We start from the raw sequence: 22542 nt of genomic DNA, 5'->3' as shown, positions 1-22542 counted from the left end.
ATATTACGTATCCAAGAATAGCCGTGTTTTCATTCTGATTCAGTCTTGTGGAAGAGCTATTTCTTTTAATTTTAATTTAATACTGTAGACTGGAATCTTTTGATTGTGGAGAGTTGACACAGCCAGTTGTGGGTACTAACTTTTGATTAAATGGAGATTTGACTCCACCCATTCAGGTGGGTCTTGATTAGATTACTAGAGTCTTTAAAAGGGGAAACATTTTGGAGAAACATGAGAAACAACAGAGCCTGGAGAAATGACAGAAGCCTGAGAGCTGACAAAAACTTCACAGCAGAATTGACACAGATGTGGACATGTGGAGAACAGAGACGTGGTTGTTTGAAGATGCTTGGAGTCTAGCACATATTGCCATGAGATGTTAAGCAAGCCAGAACCTGGAGAGAGCCAAGGGAAGCCAAGAGATGAAAGCCAGCTTTGGAGACGTAAAGTGAGGAACCTCCACAGGAACAAAAGAGGCTAAAAGCAAGGGACCAGTGTGCCTTCCCAGCTGACAGAAGTGTTGCAGATGCATTGGCCTTTCTTGAATTAAGGTATCTTTCCCTGGATGCCTTAGTTTGAACCTTTTCGCAGACTTAGAACTGTGCTTATTAAATTCCCCTTTATAAAAGCTGTTCCAGTTCTAGTATATCTCTTCTGGCAGCTTTCAGACTAACACAGCCACTTTGCCTTTTAGGTGTTCCCTGGGTGGCAGCCATACCTGTGCTGCTCTCATTACTTTTATGGCTAACATTTGTGTACTTAGAGTTAGAATAACCTGAATAATAATAATGATGATTTTTTTTAAAAACACCTAGTATATTCCAAGTGCTGAATAGGTACTTTACCTCAACAAATACTCAAAAAACCCTGTGTGGAATTGATTATTACTACTATTACACACAATGCATACATACACATCCCATACCTATATTTAGTGGCTACTTTATGGTTTCCATAAAGTGTCTATACATCTTTAACTTTATCACAGTCCTTTTTCAAATAATAATGATAATATACCATTTAACTTAAAGTGGAATAGCCTTAAAACAGTATACTGTCCCCTTCCCTCCTGACATTTTTACTATTGTGTTTCATAAACTGTATTAGTACATGTGTTATCAATCCCACAATATATTGTTACTTTTTTTTGCTTTAGATAATCAATTGGATTTTAAAGAGATTAAAAATTTTAAAATATTTTTACATTCGCTCCCATTTTAACAATCTCTGGCATTCTTCAGTTCTTTGTGTAGAACCAAATTTTTATTACTACCATACTTTTTCTGTCTGGAGAACTTCATTTAATTCTTGGTACTGTGCTAATAATGGATTCTTTGAGCTTTTTCTTGACTATAAAATATTTTATCTTCATTTTCAAAAAAATATTTTTGTTGGGTATAAAACTCTGTGCTGACAATTTTTTCTTTCATTACTTAAAAAATGCCGCTTATTTGACTTGCTTGCATAGTTTCTGAGTAGACATTAAGAATCTCAAGACTGGTGCTTTCTCAATCATCCCTCTCTCCACCACTGGCTCCCAAACTCTGCCTTACATCTGTGTGTGGTCCTGGGTAGGAGAGAATTTCCTGCTCCTTTCCTATATCAATGCAGGATCTGGGGGGCCCAAGTGGATTTCGTGCCTCTTCCTCACAGTCGGATAGCTTTTTGCTTCTGTCACTCCTCTGGCAGCTGTGTGTCTATCCCCAGAGAGCTGCCTTTGCCTGAGACCAAGACTGCTTTTGTCTCTTATTTGTTTCAAGCCCTGTGGTGAAGGCGTAGGATTTTCTTGCCCCTACCTCAGGGGCAAAGAACTGTTGTGTTTATCCTTTTCTCACTTTCCCTTTACCTAGGTCAGGGGCAGGAGGAATTCTGGTAGGCAGCTTTTATATCTCTGGCATCCTACCATCAGTGGGTGTTTGCCTGGACCTTGGGACCTAGAAAGTTCCCTGCCCTCCTCTAGTGGTTTAAGGATTTTTGCTTCATTAACTGAAGGATCTGGAAATAGATCAAATTTTGTGTTTGTGTATCACCAGGGGAACTTCTCTCAGATGTATTGTACTGTTCTCTAACACTTCGTTTGAGCACATGATACAGACCCATGGAAAAGCAGCAGATTCCCTCCTTGTATGGGGTTTTCAGCAATTCTGAACTGTCATACTGGTCCATTCAGCCATTAAGAATACATTGCAGTTTCAATTATTTTATTCTTACCTGCTTTTATGGTAATACTCTTTTTTCTTCTGGTTCTGTCAAAAGTGAATCCCTTCATGTGTTCCATCTCCTGAGAGGGTCTTGTCATTCTTTGGAATTCCATTCACCTGGTTGCATTGCAACCTCAGCTTTTTATGATAGGTTCAAGAAAATTTATGCTTTTGTAGTTTATTGAGCTTTTAATCTGTTAGGTTGGGAACACTGTTTTCTTGCAGTTTTTTTACACCTTAAGCTGAAGCAAAATTCCCATCAGTGGCTTTTTAACTGTATTTGGTGAACAAAGTCTTTAATCCCGATGATATCTGTCTCTCCAACATTTATAGTTTTTGTTTGTTTAATAGCAGCCATTCTTACAGGTGTGCGGTGGTATCTCATTGTAGTCTTGATCTGCATTTCCCTTATAGCCAATGAAAATGAGTATGTCTTCATGTGCTTTTGAGCCATTTGTATTTGCTCTTCAGAAAAATGCCTGTTCATATCTTTAGCCCATTTTATAATTGGGCTGTTTGTTCTTTTGTTTTTGAGTTGTATGATTTCTTTGTACATGCAGGAAATCAAACGTTTGTCCAATATGTGATTTCCAAATATTTTCTCCCATTGAGTTGGCTGCCTCTTCACCTTTTTGACAGAGTCTTTTGAGGTGCAGAAGCATTTGATTTTGAGGAGTTCTCATTTGTATATTTTTTCTTTTGTTGCTTGTGCTTTGGGTGTAAATCCTTGTTTTAATCCAAATCCCATTTTATAAAGGCAGCAGTTTCTTCTAACCCATATTCAGTATTGTATGTTTGAAACTGTAACATCTACTTAGAGATTTTGCTCAGTCAAGAGTGGTTGTTAAAGCTGGATTAGGTGGAGACTTGTCTCTACCCATTTGGATGGGTCTTGATTAGTTTACTGGAATCCTGTAAAAAGGGAACATTTTGGAGAATGAGAAAGAATTTGAGAGAGGAGAGAATCCCACAGCACCTCGAAGCAGAGAGTCCACCAGCCAGCGACTTTTGGAGATGAAGAAGGAAAATGCCTCCTGGGAAGCTGGAGAGGAAGCTAGCAGATGATGCCATGTTTGCCGTGTGCCATTCCAGCTAAGAGAGAAACCCTGACCATGTTTGCCATATGCCTTTCCAGATGAGAGAGAAACTAGGACCATGTTCACCATCTGTGTTTCCACTTGAGAGAGAAACCCTGAACTTCATTGCCCTTCTTTCCATGGGTGTCTTAGATTGGATATTTTTGTAGACTTGCTTTAATTGGGACATTTCCACAGCCTAAACAGTATAAACTGGCAACTTAATAAATTCCCCTTTTTGAAAGCCATTCCATTTCTGGTATATTGCATTCTGGCAGCTAGCAAACTAGAACGCTGAATTTGTTTATTAACTCAAATAAGTTTACTGTAGGTTTCTCAGAATCTTCCAAGTATAGTATCATACCATCTGCAAATAATGTGAGTTTTACTTCTTCCTTTCCAGTTTGGATGCCTTTTATTTTTGTCCTGCCTGATTGCTCTAGCTAGAACTTCTGACACAATGTTGAGTAATAGTGGTGATGGTGGGCATTCTTGTCTTGTTCCTGATCTTAGGGGGAATGCTTTCAGTCTCACTCCATTGAGTACGGTGCTGGCTATCGGTATTTTGTATATTCCCTTTATCATATTGGGATAGTTACCTTTGATTCCTATCTTTTGGAGTATTTTTATCAGAAAAGGTTATTGAATTTTGTCATATGCTTTTTAAGCATCAGTTGAGATGATCATATGATTTTTTTTCCCTTTTAATTTGTTAATGTGTTATATTACATTAACTGATTTTCTTGTGTTGAACCATCCTTGCATTCCTGGTATAAACTGCACTTGGTCATGGTGTATAATTCTTTTAATGTGTTGCTGGATTCGATTTGCTGATATTTTATAGAGAATTTTTGCATCTATGTTCATTAGGGAGATTGGCCTGTAGTTTTCCTTTCTTATAGCCTCTTTACCTGGTTTTGGTATTCAAATAATATTAGCTTCATAAAATAAGTTAGGTTGAATTCCTTTTTCCTCAATTTTTGGTAAAGTTTGAGCAGGATTGGTGTTAGTTTTTTTTGGGAATGTTTAATAAAATTTCCTGTGAAGCCATCTGACCCAGGGTTTTTCTTTGTAGGAAGATTTTTGATGACTGATTGGATCTCTTTACTTGTGATTGGTTTGTTGAGATCTTCTGTTTCTTCTTGAGTCAGTGTAGCTTGTTTGTGTGTCTCCAGGAATTTGTCCATTTCATTTAAGTTGTCTAGTTTCTTGGCATATGGTTGTTCATAGTATCCTTTTATGATTTATTTCTTCAGAATCTGTGGTAATACACCCCTTCTCATTTCCTATTTTGTTCACTTACATCCTCTCTCTTTTTTCTTTGTCAGTCTTGCTAGTGGCCCATCAATTTTACTGAATTTCTCAGAGAACCATCTTTTGATTTTATTGATTCTTTCTATTGTTCTTTTGTTCTCCCATTCATTTATCTCTGCTTTAATCTTTGTTATTGCTTTTCTTTTATTTGCTTTGGGGTTAATTTGCTGTTCTGTCTCAGGTTCCTCCAGGTATGCTGTTACGTCCTCGATTTCGGCTCTTTATTGTTTTTTAACATAGGCCTTTAGGGCAATAAATTTCCCTCTCAGCACAGCCTTTGCCACATCCCATGAGTTCTGATAAGTTGTATTCTCATTTTCATTCATCTCTAGATAGCTGCTGATTTCCCTAGCAATTTCTTTGACCCACTGGTTGTTTAATAGTGTGTTATTTAATCTCCATATATTTGTGAATGTTCTTGTTCTTTGATGGTTAATGAGATCCACCTTCATCCCACTGTAATTAGAGAAAGTGCTTTGAATAATTTCATTGTTTTTAAATTTATAAAGACCTGCTTTGTGCTCCAGCATATGATCTGTCCTAGAGAATGTTCTATGAGCACTAGAGAAGAATGTATATTCTTGTGTTTTGGGGTGCAATGACTTCTATAGGTCTGTTAGGTCTAATTCATTTATCACAATGTCTAACTTCACTATTTCCTTGTTGATCTTCTGTCTAGTTGTTCTATCTGTAGAGGACAGTGGTGTATTGAAGTCTCCTACTGTTATTGTTGAAACATCTATCACTCTCTTCAGTTTTGCCACTGTCTGTCTCATGTGCTTTGGAGCTCCTTGATAGGGAGCATAAACATTTATGATTATTATATCTTCTTGGTGAACTGACCATTTCATTAGCATATAGTGTCCTTCTTTGTCTCTTATAAAGTCTTTACATTTAAAGTCTATTTTGTCCAATACTAGTATAGCTACTCCTGCTTTCTTTTGATTATAATTTGCATGGAAAATCTTTTTCCATCCTTTTGCTTTCAATCTGTTTTTATCCGTGTGTCTAGTATGAGTTTTTTGTAAGTAGCATATAGCCAGATTGTGTTTCTTAATCCTTTCTGCCATCTGTATTTTTTAATTCATAAGTGTAGTCCATTAACATTCAGAGTTACTACTGAAAGGGCATTTCTTGAATCTACCATCTTATCTTTTTTATTTATTTGTCAGATCTATATATTTTTCCTCTTTCATTTTGTATTTTTTAAATTACCCTTCGTGGTACTCTTCAATTTGTGCCCTCCTCCAGACCTCCCTTTCCTGTGTTGTTTTTTTTTTTTTTTCATCTGGCAGAACTCTGTTTAGTATTTCTTGTAGTGCCAGTCTCTTGTTTACAGATTCTTTCAGGACTTTTTTGTCTGTGAAAACTTTAATCTCTCCCTCAGTTTTGAAGGACAGTTTGGCTGGGTACAGAATTCTTGGTTGGAAGTCTTTCTCTTTCAGGATGTTGAATATATCATACCACTCCCTTCTCACCTCCAGGGTGCTAGTTGAGTAGTCTGAACTTAAGTCTTACTTGGTTTCCCTTGTATGTAGTAGATTGTTTTTCTCTTGCCACTTTCAGGATTTTCTGCTTCTCTTCGACATTTGACAGACTGATTAGTATGTATCTGGGGAAAGGCCTATTTGGATTTATTCTGTTTGCAGTTCATTGGGTGTCTTTCACTTGTATATTTATGTCCTTTATGAGGGTTGGGAAGTTTTCCTCCATTACATCCTCAACTACTCTTCCTAGCCCTTCAAACTTCTCTTCTTCTTCTGAGACACTAAATGATTCTTATGTTTGTGTGCTTTGTTTTGTCTCTCATTTTCCTGTGGTCCAATTCAATTTTTTCCCTTCTTTTTTTGCCATTTGCTGTTCGGAGTCTTCAAGGCTTATCCTGTCCTCCATATCACTTATTCTTTCTTCTGTCCCTTCGAATCTGGTGTTGTGTGCCTCTAGTATGTTTTTTATTTGGTCAATAGAGTCTTTAATCTCTGCCTCGCCAACATTCACTGTTTCCTGTTTGTTTAATAGCAGCCATCCTTATAGGTGTGCAGTGGTATCTCATTGTAGTCTTGATTTTAACTTTATTGTACTGTATAAAGTCAGGGTTTTTGTTTGATTCTTTGTTTTTTGAGTAGTTGGATTTTTAAATCCTTTCTCTTGCAAAATTGAGAATGTTGCAAGAAACGTTAATTAGGTGACTTTATCTCGTTGGTAATTGATGTTAAATTCATATTCTCTTAAATGCATAATACTGTTTTAGATAGTATATTTGCTTTAAAATTTATCTTAATTCTTTAAATGTAGTCGTGTCAGCAGAATGGAAAGAATTGCATTTTCTGGTGGTAGAAATATAATGGAGAGATGACCATGTCCAAAATTTCTTGGGATACATTTGCTTATTTTTAATTGATTATTTAAAATGATCTTTCTGCCTTATAAGAAATTATAAATATTTAAAAGTGAAAGGCTGGTTTGGTATGGGTGTAAGGCTTTTTATTGTTAGAGGTTTTTAATGGCCACAAACTTGTAAGTAAAATGAAGCATGCTGAAGATTACTATTCTATGGTTATTTTACATTTTGTGTCTTTAGAAAGCAATAATTGTAACCTGGGATGCTATGTAGAGATAGAATATTGTGGGAATATATGTACTTCTTGGTGCTTCGGTGCTTTATGTATTATTTTTCATATGTAACTAAACATTTAAGCATTCTTCTGCTTTAAAAATGCATTTTGCTCTTATGGTAGTCAATAAATACTTATAAAATATTCAGGAAATTTGAAGAAGTCTTTTTTTTCTTGTCTGTCATACTGTCTGGAAATTTATTTATCTTTAAAACATGGAGTGTTTTTACTTTTGGGGGTTGTGCGTCTCTCTAATAATGTTGAAAATGAGATCCTTGCTATATAAATGTCTCGTAAAATATTATGTTGTGATGTCTTTATGAGTCCCACCTCTTTTCCACACCAGCTGAGAGACCTTGGGTAGGCTTCCTGTTGTCTCTGGATACAGTCTGCTCATGTTTAACAGCAGTATATTGGGATCATGTTTGTTTCTATGTATTGGACATAAAGTATTATAAAGTAATTTAAAGGTTTATGAAAAGATGTTTGATGCAGATGAATGTTATTAATAACTATTATTGGTATTTTTCTGTTAATCCATTCAAAGATAGGAACTTTTAAATATTTTATGTATATTAGTGCATCATTAAATGCACATGAAATGTATTATTATTATCCTTACTTTACATTTAGACAGAAGGTAGTCAAATGACATTTCCAAGGATACACAATTAATGTCAAAGCCAGATAAAGCTATTGGTGGTTTACCATCTGTGGTAGTTAGATTCAGTTGTCAACTTGGCCAGGTGAGCGTACCTAGTTTTGTTGCTGTGGACATGGGCCAATGGTACATGAACCTCACCTGTTGCTGATTTACATCTGCAGTCGGCTAGGAGGCATACCTGCTGCAATGAAGGACGTTTGACTTAATTGGCCGGTGCTTAAATGAGAGACCGCAATGTAGCACCGCCCAAGCAGCTTGGCATTCCTCATCTTGGCACTCGCAGCTTAGCCCAGGCCTTTGGAGATGCAGAAAGAAGTCAACCTGGGGAAAGTTGTTGGAACCCAGGGGCCTGGAGAGAAGGCCAGCAGAGACCATCCTGTGCCTTCCCACGTAAGAAAGAACCTCAGTGGAAAGTTAGCTGACTTTCCTCTGAAGAACTGACAAAATAAATTCCCTTTTATTACAAGCCAATCCATTTCTGGTGTGTTGCATTCCGGCAGCTAGCAAACTAGAACACCATCACATTTAAAATGAAGTCACAGTATCTTGGAATCTTATATCTCTGCTTACTTTTCTAGTGTCATCTTTTTTCATTTTTCCACAAATGTTCTGTGCCCCCAGACATTCTAACTCCTTAAAGTTTTATGAGAATTCATTTCCTGTTTTTTCGTGCCACGTACCCTTTACTCCAATAATCATATTAACAAATCTGAAATGAAACCAATAAAACAATTGTTTCCCTCTTTGTATTATTTTAATAAATTACTTGTATGTCTGCCACTGAATGTGGCATTATATTTACATCTATTCACATGGTTGTCTTGAAGGCAGAAAGATATTTTAAAAATTCACCTCTTATTTACCATTGTGTCTCATGGAGAGTGAATCATGTTCCCTACAAAAGGCAACCCCTATGAGCGTGAACCCGTTTGTAAACAGGACCTTTGAAGATGTTATTAGTTAAGGTGTGCCCAGACAGAATGAGGGTAGGTTTTAATCCAATGTGGCTGAATTCTTATAATGAAAGGAAATTGTACTTGGAGAAGCCATGGAAGATGCAAGAAACTGGAAGTCACCAGAACCCGGAAGACAAAAGAGAAGATACCGCCATGTACATTGCCATGTGACAGAAAAGCCAAGTACTAAGAATTGCCAGCAGCCAGTCCCAGAATACCACATCTTTGGGGAAAAAGCATCACTTTGCTGTATCTCAGTTTTTAACTTCTCCTGGCCTCAAAACTATGAGACAATAACTTCCCACTGTTTAGGCCAACCCATTGTATGGTATTTTTTTTAACAGTTAGGAGACTAAGACAGTGTCTAACACTTAATATTTGCTGCTCATACCCATAAGCGCTTGGTGGCTTTGAGACTGTTATTTTTAAACATCAGTTTCCTTCACCTAGAAAATAAATAATTTGGACTAAAATCTCTGCTCTTCTTTTATGTTTCAAATTAAGTAAATTTAGTTTTTTCTTTTGAGCTTATAATGTAAGACCATATCAAACTTTAGATTTTAAGTATGCTTTCATGGTATTATGTTGATGAATAGTAGACTTAATAGTGAATTTTGGTGGGGAAAAAATTAGGATGATTGCTATTAACTTATAAGTGAAAAAACAGAGTGCAGAAAATGTAGTATGTTATTTTTGTGTCAAAAAGAAGGGCAAATTTTATTTAAAAATATGTTCTTGTTTTTGCAAAACAAACAAAAACTACCCAGGGATAGATCAGTAAGCTTTAAAATCACAGGGATGGCAGGGTAGGGCATAGAAAGTGGATACTCTGAGTGCATATAGATTGTATAGTTTTGATTTGTAGCAGCATGTTATTGTTGTACTTATTTAAAAATCAAATTAAATTAAAGGATGAGGTGAAAATATCTATGTCTGAATGCAAATAGAAATGATCCCAGCTCTATTGCAAATGAGTAGCAGTTAACACTCTGAAATGGGGAAGGGTGCAGGCAAGGACTGATCCAGACACCCTCGGCCTGAATGGTGGGCGCAGGTCTGTTTGCCCTGCTCTGCCACGGCTCCTGGCTGGTGCCCTCTCGGTTATGGTGGTGGAGGAGGAAGAGGAAGGTGGTTGGAGTAGGAGTTCCTTGAGAGGAGAAACTATCACATCAGTGTACCCGCACTAGGCAAAGAAGCAGAGCTGCTGCCATTGCTGGAAAATGGCTCTAAAGGTTAAATGAAGCTGGAAAAATACATAGATGCAACATTGCAGCCTCTCAAGATGTTTGGAGATAATATCCCTCAGAGAAATTGATCCCCTGGATTAGGTAACCAGTCATAATAAAAATTAGTCTTAAAACCTTCCTCAAATCTTTCTTTTGGCATGGGCAGGCACTGAATTGAATCCGGGTCTCCGGCATGACGGGTGAGAACTCTGCCACTGAGCCACCATCACACCACCCTTTCAAATCTTTTAACTTGAATAAAAGTAGAATGAAACTGATTTCATGGTAGTTCAATAGCTGTCACTCAACCAGTGGTTTTTGAAAAGATGATTCCTTGTTTGAGAGCTGCTGCAGAAATGATATGGCCAGCTGTGATATCATGGGGAAGATAGATGAACTAAGATGGAAAAAGGAGATTAAAAAGTAAATGCCTCATGGGTACAGTAGAAAGGAGGCATTCTGCAAAACAGAAGCAGAAAGGTAAGGGCAGCACACCCTTTGGGGTAGCTCTGCCGATAGGGACACCTTCTCTTTCTCCTCAGCACCAATCTTCTTAAAGACGCCAGAGCTCAAAGACCCATCCTGTCAACTTCTCTCCCCTGTCATCACTACAGTCCTACCCCATGGCCTCTTCCACAGTCAAAGTCAAGGTTACATGCATCAGAAGGGAGGCGAGGGACAAAGCTTTGGTTCATTCTTCCAATTCAAGTCTAGTGCAGAATGGTGTTCAAAAGGATTTCCATGCTCTTCAGTCTGAAACCTAGTGCCAAGAACAAAATACTTCCTTAAGGAGTCCGGAATCTCAGAATGGAGATGTGCATCTTCACCTTGATGGATATGTGCCTGTCATTATTGGGCTTATGCTTCAGTACTACATTTAGTATGTTGTGCCTTTAGATGAGCGATGTATACTTTGAAAGGATCATATGATATTGTCTGAACAGTAGTTCTTTCCTGGAAGTTTCTGCAGTTCCTTCCATTGGGAGGAGGAGGGAATCTTTCCCTGAAGATGAGAGTCAGGTAGACCACGATGTAGTTGCTGCCTCACATATATTTCTGGACCAGTCTGTGAGTGGCTTGTTATTGACACTCCAGGTGTCACATTGCAGAGCCCCAGAGCAAGTTACAGTGATGTCCCTCCACTCTCACCATGGCTACTGCCAGTGCAGAATAATCAAATTCAAAGGAAATCAGTGGACTCACTGGCTTGGATGCCTATATGTCTGAAAGTGTGTGGTGTCATTTGCATTTTGATCCTAACTCTGCTCCTGGGATGGCAAGAGTTTATGACAGTACATAAAGTAGTGTTCCTATGATTGTGACAATCCTTACAGAGGAGCTGAAAAAACTTGCAAAACAAAGGTGGTACTGGGGACCAGTCACACTCTGGGAGTCAGAAAGGAAGGTAGCAAATGTGCCAGATGGATCTTTTCTTGTTCAGGATCGTTCAAATTTGAGCCTTTGCTTGCGTGGTAAAACACTTCACCCTGGAATTGAACACTCAGATGATAAGTTTAGCGTTTATGAACAACCAGATGTGGAAGGACATACCTCTGTAGGTGATGTAATTGAACATTCAGTCAGGGATTCTAAAAATGGGGCTTCTTGTTATTCAGTCTCAGTTACCTAGATCTGGCACTTACTTGTAAAACTGCAGATTTTTTTTAAAACCAGGTTAGTGTGTATAGTCCCTGCCCTTCCCCAACCCCCTGCAACAATATATTGTGAACTTTTTTTTTCTTCAGAAACTGTACGTTTTAAACCTTAACTCCCTATTCCCTATTTCCTATTCCCACCCTGCCCCCTGGTAACCTGTATTCTAGATTGTGACTCTATGGAGTTTACTTATTCTAATTATTTCATGTCAGTGAGATCTATGATATCTGGCCTTTTGTATCTGGCTTATTTTACTCAACACAATATCTTCAAGGTTCATTCATGTTATCTCGTGTATCAGAACTTCCTTCCTTTTTATGACTGAATAATATTATGTCATGTGTATGTACCACATTTTATTTATCCATTCGTCAGTTGATGGACACTGGGTTGCTTCCATCTTTCAGCAATTGTGAATAATACTGCTGTGGATAGTGGTGTGCAAATATCTTTTTGAGTCACTGCTTCTAATTCTCTTGGGTATATCTGTAGTAGTGGCGTTGTTGGGTCATATGGTAGGTCTATACTACCCTTTCAGAGGAATCACCAAACTGTCTTTCACAGTGGCTGCACCATTTTACATTCCCACCAATTGTCAACATTTGTAAAATGTTCAACCTTTTTATGCTTGCTTATAAAATATTATTATGCAGATGTGCCATCCCTGGATTCTTGCATAGTATTTTTCCCGATTTTTTTCATGTTTTGATAGTGTTGGAATAAGCATCCATATACATGTATCTCTTCTCAATTGTCTTACTGTTTTCTTAGGTTATATTCTTGAAAGTAGAATGAATTTTACAAGGGAAGCTGGAAAGTCAGATTTCTTTTTGAAATCTTCAGTTTTTAAGTGTTGACCAAATTGTTTAAATACCTTGTCTATGCTAGAGCTATGAATGAAGCTGATCTGGATAGGACTAAGGTAAATCAGAATATTGGGTAAAGGATGATATGTTCGCTATTCTAAAACTTCAACTTCTGTGTGAGACCAAAGGAAAAGATGTTTATCTGGTGCAAATTTGTGTATTTGGTAGTGCATTACCTAATTTAACTTGTATGGTGTTTATTTGAACACCATAATTACATGAAATCTTGATTAGGGAATGAGATCATGTAGGTTTGTACAGGTTAGTGTGATGACCCAAACATCCCAGAGTAATTGGGGCAGAAAATAAAAAAAAAAAAGTCCCCTTGGGGGACTGGGGAAAAAGAAGGAAATATTCAACTTCCCTATCGGGGCGATTCCTGATATTCTCACAAGCTGTGGGGACAACCAATTCAATAGGCTGAACCCTTGATTTTGGGGTTCACACCTGTGAAACTTATTCCTGCAAAGAAGAAGCTAAGCCTACTTATAATTATACCTAAGAGTCATCAGCTGCTGTCTTTCGTTGTGTAGATACGGCCTCTCTCTCTCTAAGCCAACTAAGGTGAATTCACTGTCCTCCCCTTTATGTGGGACATGACTCCCAGGGGTGTAAATCTCCCTGGCTGTGTGGTACATGACTCCTGGGCATGAGCCAGGATCCAGCATCATGGGATTGAGAAAGCCTTCTTGACCAAAAGAGGGAAGAAAGAAATGAGCAAAATAAATTTCAGTTTTTGAGAAACTTGAAACAGAGTTGAGAGATTATCCTGGACATTATTCTTATACATTATATACATAAACCTTTTTAGCTTATGTTGTATTAGGGTGGCTGGAGGGAAGTACCTGAAACTGTTGAACTATATTCCAGTAGCCTTGATTCTTGTAGGTGATTGTATAACTGTATAGCTTTTACAGTGTGATCATGTGATTGTGAAAACCTTGTGGCTGATGCTTCCTTTTCCAGGGTATGGAAAGATGAGTAAAAAAAAAAAGGACACAATATAAATAAATAATGGAGGGGGGGATAAGGGATAAAAAAGGTAGATCGAAATACTAGTGGTCAGTGAAAGGGAGGAATAAGGTATGGGATGTATGAGGTTTTTTTTCTTTTTTTTTTCTGGAGTGATGCATATGTTCTAAAAATGAGCATGGTGAATAATACACAACTATGTGATGATATTGTGAGCCATTGATTGTATACTTTGGATGGACTGTATAGGACATGAAGATATCTCAATAAAAGTATACTAAAAAAAACAGTTCTGGCAAAGTCCCTTGAGGCACCAGATGAAAAACATGGAACTATTAAACCTTCCCACCTGGTATATCCCTGATACTCTCTCAAATATCAGGGACTCCCAAGTTAATAGGCCAAGCCCTTGATCTTTTTTTTTTTTTTAAGATAGAAAGATTTAATATAATTAAAATTTTATTTCTATCAAAATTAACCTGTACTTTTTTCAAATTTTTTGTTTCAGCAGTTTGTTTTATCTAATATTACTATAACTACCTATAGTTTTTTTTTTTAACCTTTTTTTGGTTGTAAAATATAACATATGTACAAAGAAAAGAAAGAAAAAAGCAGTCGTTTTCAAAGCATAATTCAACAAGGAGGTGCAGAACAATTCCTAGAGTTTGTCATGGGCTGCTTTGCCCTCATCTCAGATTTTTCTTTCTAGCTGCTCCAAAACACTGGCAGCTTTATCATACAATATCTGTCCTTTTGTGTCTGACTTATTTCACTCAACATATGTCCTCAAGGTTCATCCGTATTGTCATATATTTCAGGACATCATTTTGTCTAAATGCTGCATCATATTCCATCATATGTATTTGTTATCTGTTGATGGGCACTTGGATTGTTTCTGTCTCTTGGCAATTGTGAATAGTGCTGCTGTGAATACTGGTGTGCAAATATCTGTTTGTGTCACTGCCCTCAACTCTTTTGGGTATATACTGATTATTGGTATTGATGGGTCATAGGGCAACTCAGTATTTAGTTTTCTTAGAAATTGCCAAACTGACTTCCACAGCAGCTGAACCATTTTGTATTCCCACCAACAGTGAATAAATGTTCTAGTTTTTCTGTACTCTCTCCAACATTTATAGGTTCCTGTTTGTTTAATAATAGCCATTCTTATAGGTGTGAGGTGATATCTCATTGTTGTCTTAATTTACATTTCCCTTATAGCCAATGAAGATGAGCAGCTCTTCATGTACTTTTTAGCCATCTGTTTTTGCTCTTCAGAGAGGTGTCTATTCATTTCTTCTGCCCATTTTATAATTGGGTTGTTTGTTCTTTTATTGTTGAGCTGTATAATTTCTTTATGTACACAGGTTGTCAAGCCTTTATCTGATATGTGGTTTCCAAATATTTTCTCCCATTGAGCTGGCTACCTCTTTACCTTTTTAACAAAGACTTTGAGGCGCAGAAACTCTTCATCTTAAGAAGTTCCTATTTGGAACTTCTATTTTTTCTTTTACAGCTTGTGCTTTAGGTGTAAAGCTACCTCCTATTACTAGATTTTGAAGCTATTTCCCTATTTTTTTCTAGAATTTTATAGTACTGGCTCTTCCATTTAGGTCTTTGATCCATTTTGAATTAATTTTTATATAGGGTTTAAGGTAGGGGTCCTCTTTCACTTTTTGGCTATTGAAATCCAGTTCTCCTGTGCTTCAATAAAGTTCTCCTTTATTGAAGAACCTATTCTGTTCCAATTCAGTGGATTTGGGGTCCTTATTGGAGATCAAATGTCCATAAACTTGATGGTCAATCTTTGCAGTATCAATTCTATTCCACTGGTCAGTCCTTCTCTCTTTGTGTCAGTACCATTTTGTTTTGACCACTGTGGCTTTGTAGTAAGCTTTAAAGTCAGAAAGTGATAGACCTCCCAGTTCGCTCTTCTTTTTTAGGATATCTTTAGCTATTCGAGGTCTCTTTCCCTTCCATATAAATTTGATGATCATTTTTTTCAAGTCTTCAAAGTAGGTTGTTGAGATTTTTATTGGTATTACATTGAATATGTAACACTGTAGATGAGTGTTGGTAGAATTGACATCTTGACAATATTCAACCTTCCTATCCATGAGCATGGAATATCTTTTAGTAGTTTTGTATGATTTTTCTGTGTATAAGTCCTTGACATCCCTGGTTAGGCTTATTCCTAGATACCTAATTCTTCTCATTGCTATTCCGAATAGATTTTCTTCCTTAATTGTCACCTCAGATAGGTTATATTGCGTGTGCATAGAAACATTACTGATTTTTGTATATTAATCTTGTATCCTGCCACTTTGCTGAATTTGTTTATCAGCTCAAGTAGTTTTGCTGTAGATTTTTCAAGATTTTCTAAGTGTGTAGATCATGTCATCTGCAAATAATGAAAGTTTTACTTCTTCCTTTTTTTCATTTAGATGCTTTTTATTTCTTTCTTCTGTCTAATTGCTCCAGCTAGTGCTTTTAATACAGTATTGAGTAATAATGGTAACAGTGGGCATCCTTGTCCTGTTCCCAGTCTCAAGGGGAATGCTTTCAATTTCTCACCATTAAGTGTGATGCTTAATGATGCTGGGTATGGGTTTTTCATATATGCCCTTACGATTTTGAGAAAAGTTTATGATTTTGAGAAAGTTTCCTTCAATACCTAACTTTTGAATTGTTTTTATCAGGAAAGGATGCTGGAATTTGTTGAATGTTTTTACAGCATCAGTTGATATGATCATGTGATTTTACCCTTTCGATTTGTTAATGTGCTGTGTTACATTGACTGATTTCCTTATGTTGAATCACCCTTGCATTCCTGGTATAAATCCCACTTGATCATGATGTGTACTTTTTTTAATGTGGCATTGGATACGTTTTGCTAGTATTTTGTTAAGAATTTTCACATCTGTGTTCATTAGGGAGATTGGTCTGCAGTGTTCTTTTTTTGTATTATCTTTATCCGATTTTGGTATTAGAGTGATTTTAGCTTCATAAAATGAATTAGTAGCATTCCTTTTTCTTCAGTATTTTGGAAGAGTTTGAGCAGGATTGGCCTTAGTTCTTTTTGAAGTGTTTGATAAAATTCTCCTGGTCCTGGGCTTTTTTGTGGGGGAAGATTTTTGATGACTGATTGGATCTCTTTAGTTGTAATTGGTTTGTTGAGATCTTCTATTTCTTCTTGAGTCAGTATAGATAATTCGTGTGTTTATAGGAATTTGTCCATTTCATCTAAGTTGTCTAGTTTGTAGGCATTTAGTCGTTCATAATAATTCTCTTTTGTTTTTTTTAATTTCTTCATGGTCTGTAGTAATAACCCCCCTCTCGTTTCTAATTTTGTTTATTTGTGTCCTTTCTTTTTTCTTCTTTGTTAGTCTAGCTAGAGGACCATCAATTTTATTAATTTTTGCAAAGAACCGATGTTTAGTTTTGTTCTTTTTTTATTGTTCTCCAGTTTGTTTATTTATGCTTTAGTCTTTATTATTTCCCTTCTTTTATCTGCTTTCGGATTAGTTTGCTGTTCTTCCTCTAAATTCTCCACGTGAGCAGTTAAATCCTCAAGTTTTGCTCATTCTTATTTTTTAATATAGGCATTTAGGGCAATAAATTTCCCTCTCAGCACTGCCTTTGCTGTACCCCATAAGTTTTGATATGTTGTATTCTCATTATCATTTGTCTCCAAATATTTACCAATTTCTCTAGTGATTTCTTCCTTGACACACTGATTTTTTAAGAGTGCGTTGTTTAATCTCCATATATATGCGAATGTTCTGGTTCTTTGGTGATTTTTAATTTCCAGCTTTATTCCGTTGTTATCAGAGAAAGTGCTTTGGGTAATTTCAATCTTACTAAATTTATAGAGACTCAGTTTGTGTCCTAGTATATAATCTGACCTGGAGAACATTGCATGTGTGCTAGTGTTTTGGCATGTAATGATCTACATATGTCTTTTAGATCTAATTTGTTTATCTTATTGTCTAGGTCCTCTATTTCCTTTTTGATCCTCTATGTGGTTGGTCTGTCTATAGCAGAGAGTGGTGTATTGGTGTCTTCCACTATTACTGTTCATATGTCTGTAGCTCCCTTCAGTTTTTCCAATATGTTCCTCATGTACTTTGGAACTTCTTGATTGGGAGCATACACATTTATGATTGTTATTTTTTCCTAGTGAATTATTCCTTTTTTTAATATGTAGTGTCCTTCTTTGTCTCTTATGACATCTTTACATTTAAAGTCTATTTTGTCTACTGTTAGTATAGTTACTCCTGCTTTCTTTTGGTTACAGCTTGCATAGAAGATCTTCCATCCTTTCACTTTCAATCTAACTGTGTCCTTGAGTCTAGGATGTGTCTCTTATAAACAGTATACACATAATGTTTTTTGTCTGTCTGTATATTTTAATTGGTGTGTTTAGTCCATTAACAGTCGAAGTAATTACTGTAAAAGCAGTTCTTGACTCTACCATCTTGTCCTTTAGTTTTTATTTGTCAGATCTGTATATTATTTTCCTTCTCTCTCTGTTCCTTTAAATTACCTTTACTCATATTCTTTAATTCTGTACCCTCTTCTAGACCTCCCTTTCCTGTCTTTTTTTTTTCCCTATAATGCATGGTCCGCTCTCCTTTCTTTTTTTATTAGCTGACAGGGCTCCCTTTAGTATTTCTTGTGGGGCTGGTCTCTTGTTAACTAGTTCTCACAATCTTTCTTTGTCTTTGAGGATCTTAATCTCTCCCTTAATTTTGAAAGATAACTTGGCTGGATAAAGAATTCTTGGTTGAAAGTTTTTCTCATTCAGGATCTTAAAAATACCATACCATTGCCTTCTTGCTTCCATGGTGCCTGTCTGAAATCCGTCTTATGTGTTTTTCCTTGTATGTAGTAGTTTGCTTTTCTTGTGCTGCTTTCAGGCCTTTCTGTTTCTCCTCAACACCCAACAGTCTGATTTTAGTATGTGCATGTCTTGAAGGGGCCTGCTTGGATTTATTGTATTTGGAGTTTGCTGGACCTCTTTGATTTGCATATTCCTGTCTTTTATAAGGGTTGAAAGTTTTCTCTGTATCTTCAGCTAACTTTTCCAGCCCATTACTCTTCTCTCCTCCTTCTGGGACACCTACAATTCTTATATTTATGTGCCTCTTTTTTCTATCATTTCCCTAAGATCCAGTTTCATTTTTTCCATCTTTCTTGCCATTTGTTCTGTTGTGCACTCTAGTTCTATTGTTCTATCTTCTAGCTCACTTATTCTTCCTTCTGCTTCTTTGAATCTGCTATCATGTGTCTCCAGTATATTTTTTATTTGGTCTACTGTATCTTTCATTTCTGCCATTTTTCTGTTTAACCTCCTGCATTCTTGTTTATGCTCTTCTAGTGTCTTCCTGATATCCTTTGTTTCGTTATAAATGTCCTTGAGTACTTGTTCCGTATTCTGTGTCCCCTCTGGAATTTTGATTTGGTTGTTTGACTGGGCCATTTCTGCTTCTATCTTTGTGTGCTTTGGGATTTTCTGTTGTGTTTTGGGGCATTTGATTATTTTGATATGGTTATTTTGCAAATTGTTTTCCTTCTCTCTTCTAAAGTTTTGTATTTGCTTAGTTTTTGATGAATGTTTCCATTTGTACTTTGTTGGTTATTCTCCGCCAAATCAAGGTCTGGATCTCATGTAGGGGATAAATTCAACTTAAGAGTCTTTTAGAAGCTAGGCTGGGGTGTACAGGTACTCCAGTGGCAGAATGGCTGCCCACCACACAGGAGACCCAGACTTGACTCTCAGCCTATGCACAAAAAAAAAAAAAAAGGAAGAAAAAAGAGATAATAAGAACAAAGTAAAATAATAATGTAGTAAAAATTTGAATTGGAAAAGCAAGAACCACAGCAAAATACACCTCAGTGGTAGTGGGCAGCAGATTCAAAAGGAGACATCCCAGGATATACTGGGAGTGAAGTCAGGCTGGTGCCTACTAGAGGGAGAGAAAATTTAAGAGAAAAATAATAATAGTAATAATAACAGTAAATGAAATGGAATAATAAAAAATAAGATGTGAAATAAAAAATTGAAAATAAAGAATAAAGTGTATAAATTTATCTATAGAAATTAAAAATAGTAAAATGAACAATTATATTACTAATAAAAATATAAAATGAATATGTTTCAACAGGGGAAATAATAAAAGAATGTTAAGAAGAAAAGAAGATTTTTAGTAGAAATGAAAATAAAGACCTAGGCAGATAAGGAATTCGCTTGCCTGCACTTACTCCTCCCCAACTGTTGGTGACTGTGAGGCTCCTCCTCCCTCAAGCTCTGCCCTGCTGTCTGGTACAGTTGACTTGCACTAACCATGTTCCTCCAGCAGATGGTGTGCTCGAGTCTCCTCTTCCGTCAGCCCCACCCCTCCTGTTCAGAGCAATTTGAGGTCTATGTGCTCAGCAGGTGGTTGCACCTGGCGGGGACTGGGAAGTGGACCAGCACGTGGGGGATCAGCTGATCTGCAGTGCTGGTAGGCCTGCCAGACACTGCGACTGTAGGCCAGCTATTCCCATACCCGGCTGGGTGATCACTCTCCCAACCCTGAGGCCTGCCCAGCAGTGGACAATTACCGGCCTTGGGCTTTCTGTGGGTGCTGTCCAAAGCAACCACTTGGGGAGGTTTCCGGCAGGTTAGAGCTGAGAAGGGTCAGTTCCCTCCAGTTGCACCTCCCTGGTGCACTATAGCAGGTCAGGTGGGGATCTGGTCAGCTGACCCACTCACTCTCTCCCGATCCGCTGATGCGCTCTTCCCCAAAGCTGCGTAAAGACTCTCCTAATTTACTCACACTCTGGGACATGCAATCTTGGACATTTTCTCCCCGTCTCCTATCTTGTCTCATGTAGTAGGAGTGAACTCACTCCACTTCTCTCCACCATCTTCCTGCAAGTCCTCTAAGTCCTTGATCTTGAGGTTTGCTCTTACAAAACTTATTTCTGTGATGGAGAAACTAAGCTTACCTGAAAGAAGTTAAAGAGAACTTCTTTTGTTGCTTAGATATGTCCCCCCACTCTCTCTCTCAAAGCCGAATTCTGCAAATAAACTAATTTCCTTTCTCCCCTCCCCCCCACCCCCATTTGACATGACTTCCAAGTATAAGCCTAACTCTGGTACTGTGGGATCAACAGTGCCTACCTGACCAAAAAGGGGAAAAGAAATGTAACAGAATAAGGTTTCAATGGCTAAGAGATTTCAAATAGAATTGAGAGGCTATTCTGGAGGTTCCTCTTATGCAAGCTTCAGCTATATATTGTTAATTGCCATGGTATGTCACACCCCAGCCAGCAGTATTCCTATAAACCCTAAAGAACACCCAAGGCTCTATCTGAGACTCTGTAGAAGTTTCACTCGCTAAGTTTGTTTTTCAGAAACCTGTAACTTCAAGATGGTTCGTAGGCCAGATAAGCCCTGAAACCCAGAGGTACCAATCTCTCCAAAAGCATCAACCAGTTACATATCCCTACTCCATAATGTTGACACCCCTTTTCAAGATGAAGAAGTTAGGATGTATTGCCCAAATATCTTTGAAGATTAGGAGAAGGATCAAAGGAGAAAGAGGAATTGTAATAGAGGAGATAGGCTTTCACAAATGAGTATGACTACTGAATCATTATATTGATATTCTTTTTTAGTCTCTAATGTCTTAGAATAGCTGGAAGGAAATACCTGAAATTGTGGAACTGTAACCCATACCATATATTGAAATTTGTTCTATAACTACTTGTTAACTGTACTTTGAAATTTACTGCTTTTTTGTATACCTATATCACAATAAAAAAATTCAACAACAAAAAACCTTTGTCTGTAGGACCGTTTAGAGCAAGTTGGTCTGAAACAACAGTGATAAATGTTTGTTCCTCAAGACTGACTAAGCTGTGTCTTTAGTTTACATTTTATCCTCAGGTATGCTTATCGTTTCCCACACATTAATATTATCTCTGTGCTCAAGACTACTGAATGAATGTATTTAGCTCTGATATTTGAGTCTTGTATATCCAGTTCCCTCTTTGACATTTCCACTTGTATGGCTCATGAAAGTTGAATTCTTGAATTCTCCTCTTTTAAAGATGTAATGGATCATTGCAGGTTTTTTCTTCATAGACATCTGTTTATTTTTCTGAAAGTGTGCAGTTGTAGATTAAACATAGTTATTTGTATTCCCAAGTTTATTTTAGTAGCCTTTCAGAAAATGTAATAGGTAGTTGATTCACACGAAATCATCAGAAATAGGGTGTTCTGATGAACTCAACAAATCTGTGGTTAGTAATAGTATTGAACTGGTCTGAATCTAAATGCTAGACTCTGACATCTCTTAAATTAAGCCAGGTGGGCCCATACTAGAATCTTTTAAAACATCTTGTTCCTGATTTTTTTTTTATACATGGGCAGGCATCGGGAATCAAACCTGGGTCTCAAGCATGTCAGGTGAGAACTCTGTGGCCTGTTCTGATTTTTTTTAAATGATCTCCTAAAAAAATATTTCATTTATCTGAGAGTTCACTTAAACTAATTTGACTGTGTTAATGTTGCCTTAATATAGGTATAAGTGTTGGGCTTTAACAGTAGAGAGTCCTTTTTTTTGGAACCCTAGGATAAAACAGTTTAATTTATCTTTGGGGAAAAAACACCCTTCTATGTTTCATAAAGGAACTGTACATTTTATAAAATATGAATTGTTGAGAATGAGCAGGAGGATAATTTTCTAAAGGTAAATTTCAGTTCTAAAGGTAGTTTTTAAATGCTTCCATTTTCATGAAATTTCCTTTAGGTTTAGTCTATAGGAAAATCAGTTTTCAGTTGACCTAAAAACTTAGTGATTAGCTTGATCTGGATCCTGAAATTATTTTAGAGATGAGTATATACTTTTTTGGTGAACTTTTAGTTGACATATAGAATACATCAGTACATGAGGAAAGTGCATAATCATAAGGGCACAATTGAATAAATTGTAACAAAATGAGCA

The 22542-nt window shown here is 37.0% G+C and overlaps 1 protein-coding gene and 1 pseudogene across 9 annotated transcripts in view; both read left to right on the top strand.

Annotated features, from left to right (window-relative positions):
• MEF2A (myocyte enhancer factor 2A) overlaps positions 1 to 22542 on the top strand; it is a 187884-nt gene that overhangs the window by 60580 nt on the left and 104762 nt on the right. The window lies entirely within an intron of this gene.
• LOC143651470 (suppressor of cytokine signaling 6-like) lies at positions 9868 to 20590 on the top strand (annotated as a pseudogene).

This window comes from Tamandua tetradactyla, chromosome 12 (assembly GCF_023851605.1).
Source record: "Tamandua tetradactyla isolate mTamTet1 chromosome 12, mTamTet1.pri, whole genome shotgun sequence".
NCBI lineage: Eukaryota > Metazoa > Chordata > Mammalia > Pilosa > Myrmecophagidae > Tamandua > Tamandua tetradactyla.
Note: the sequence above shows the minus strand (reverse complement) of the source record. Positions and strands in the feature narration are given on the sequence as shown.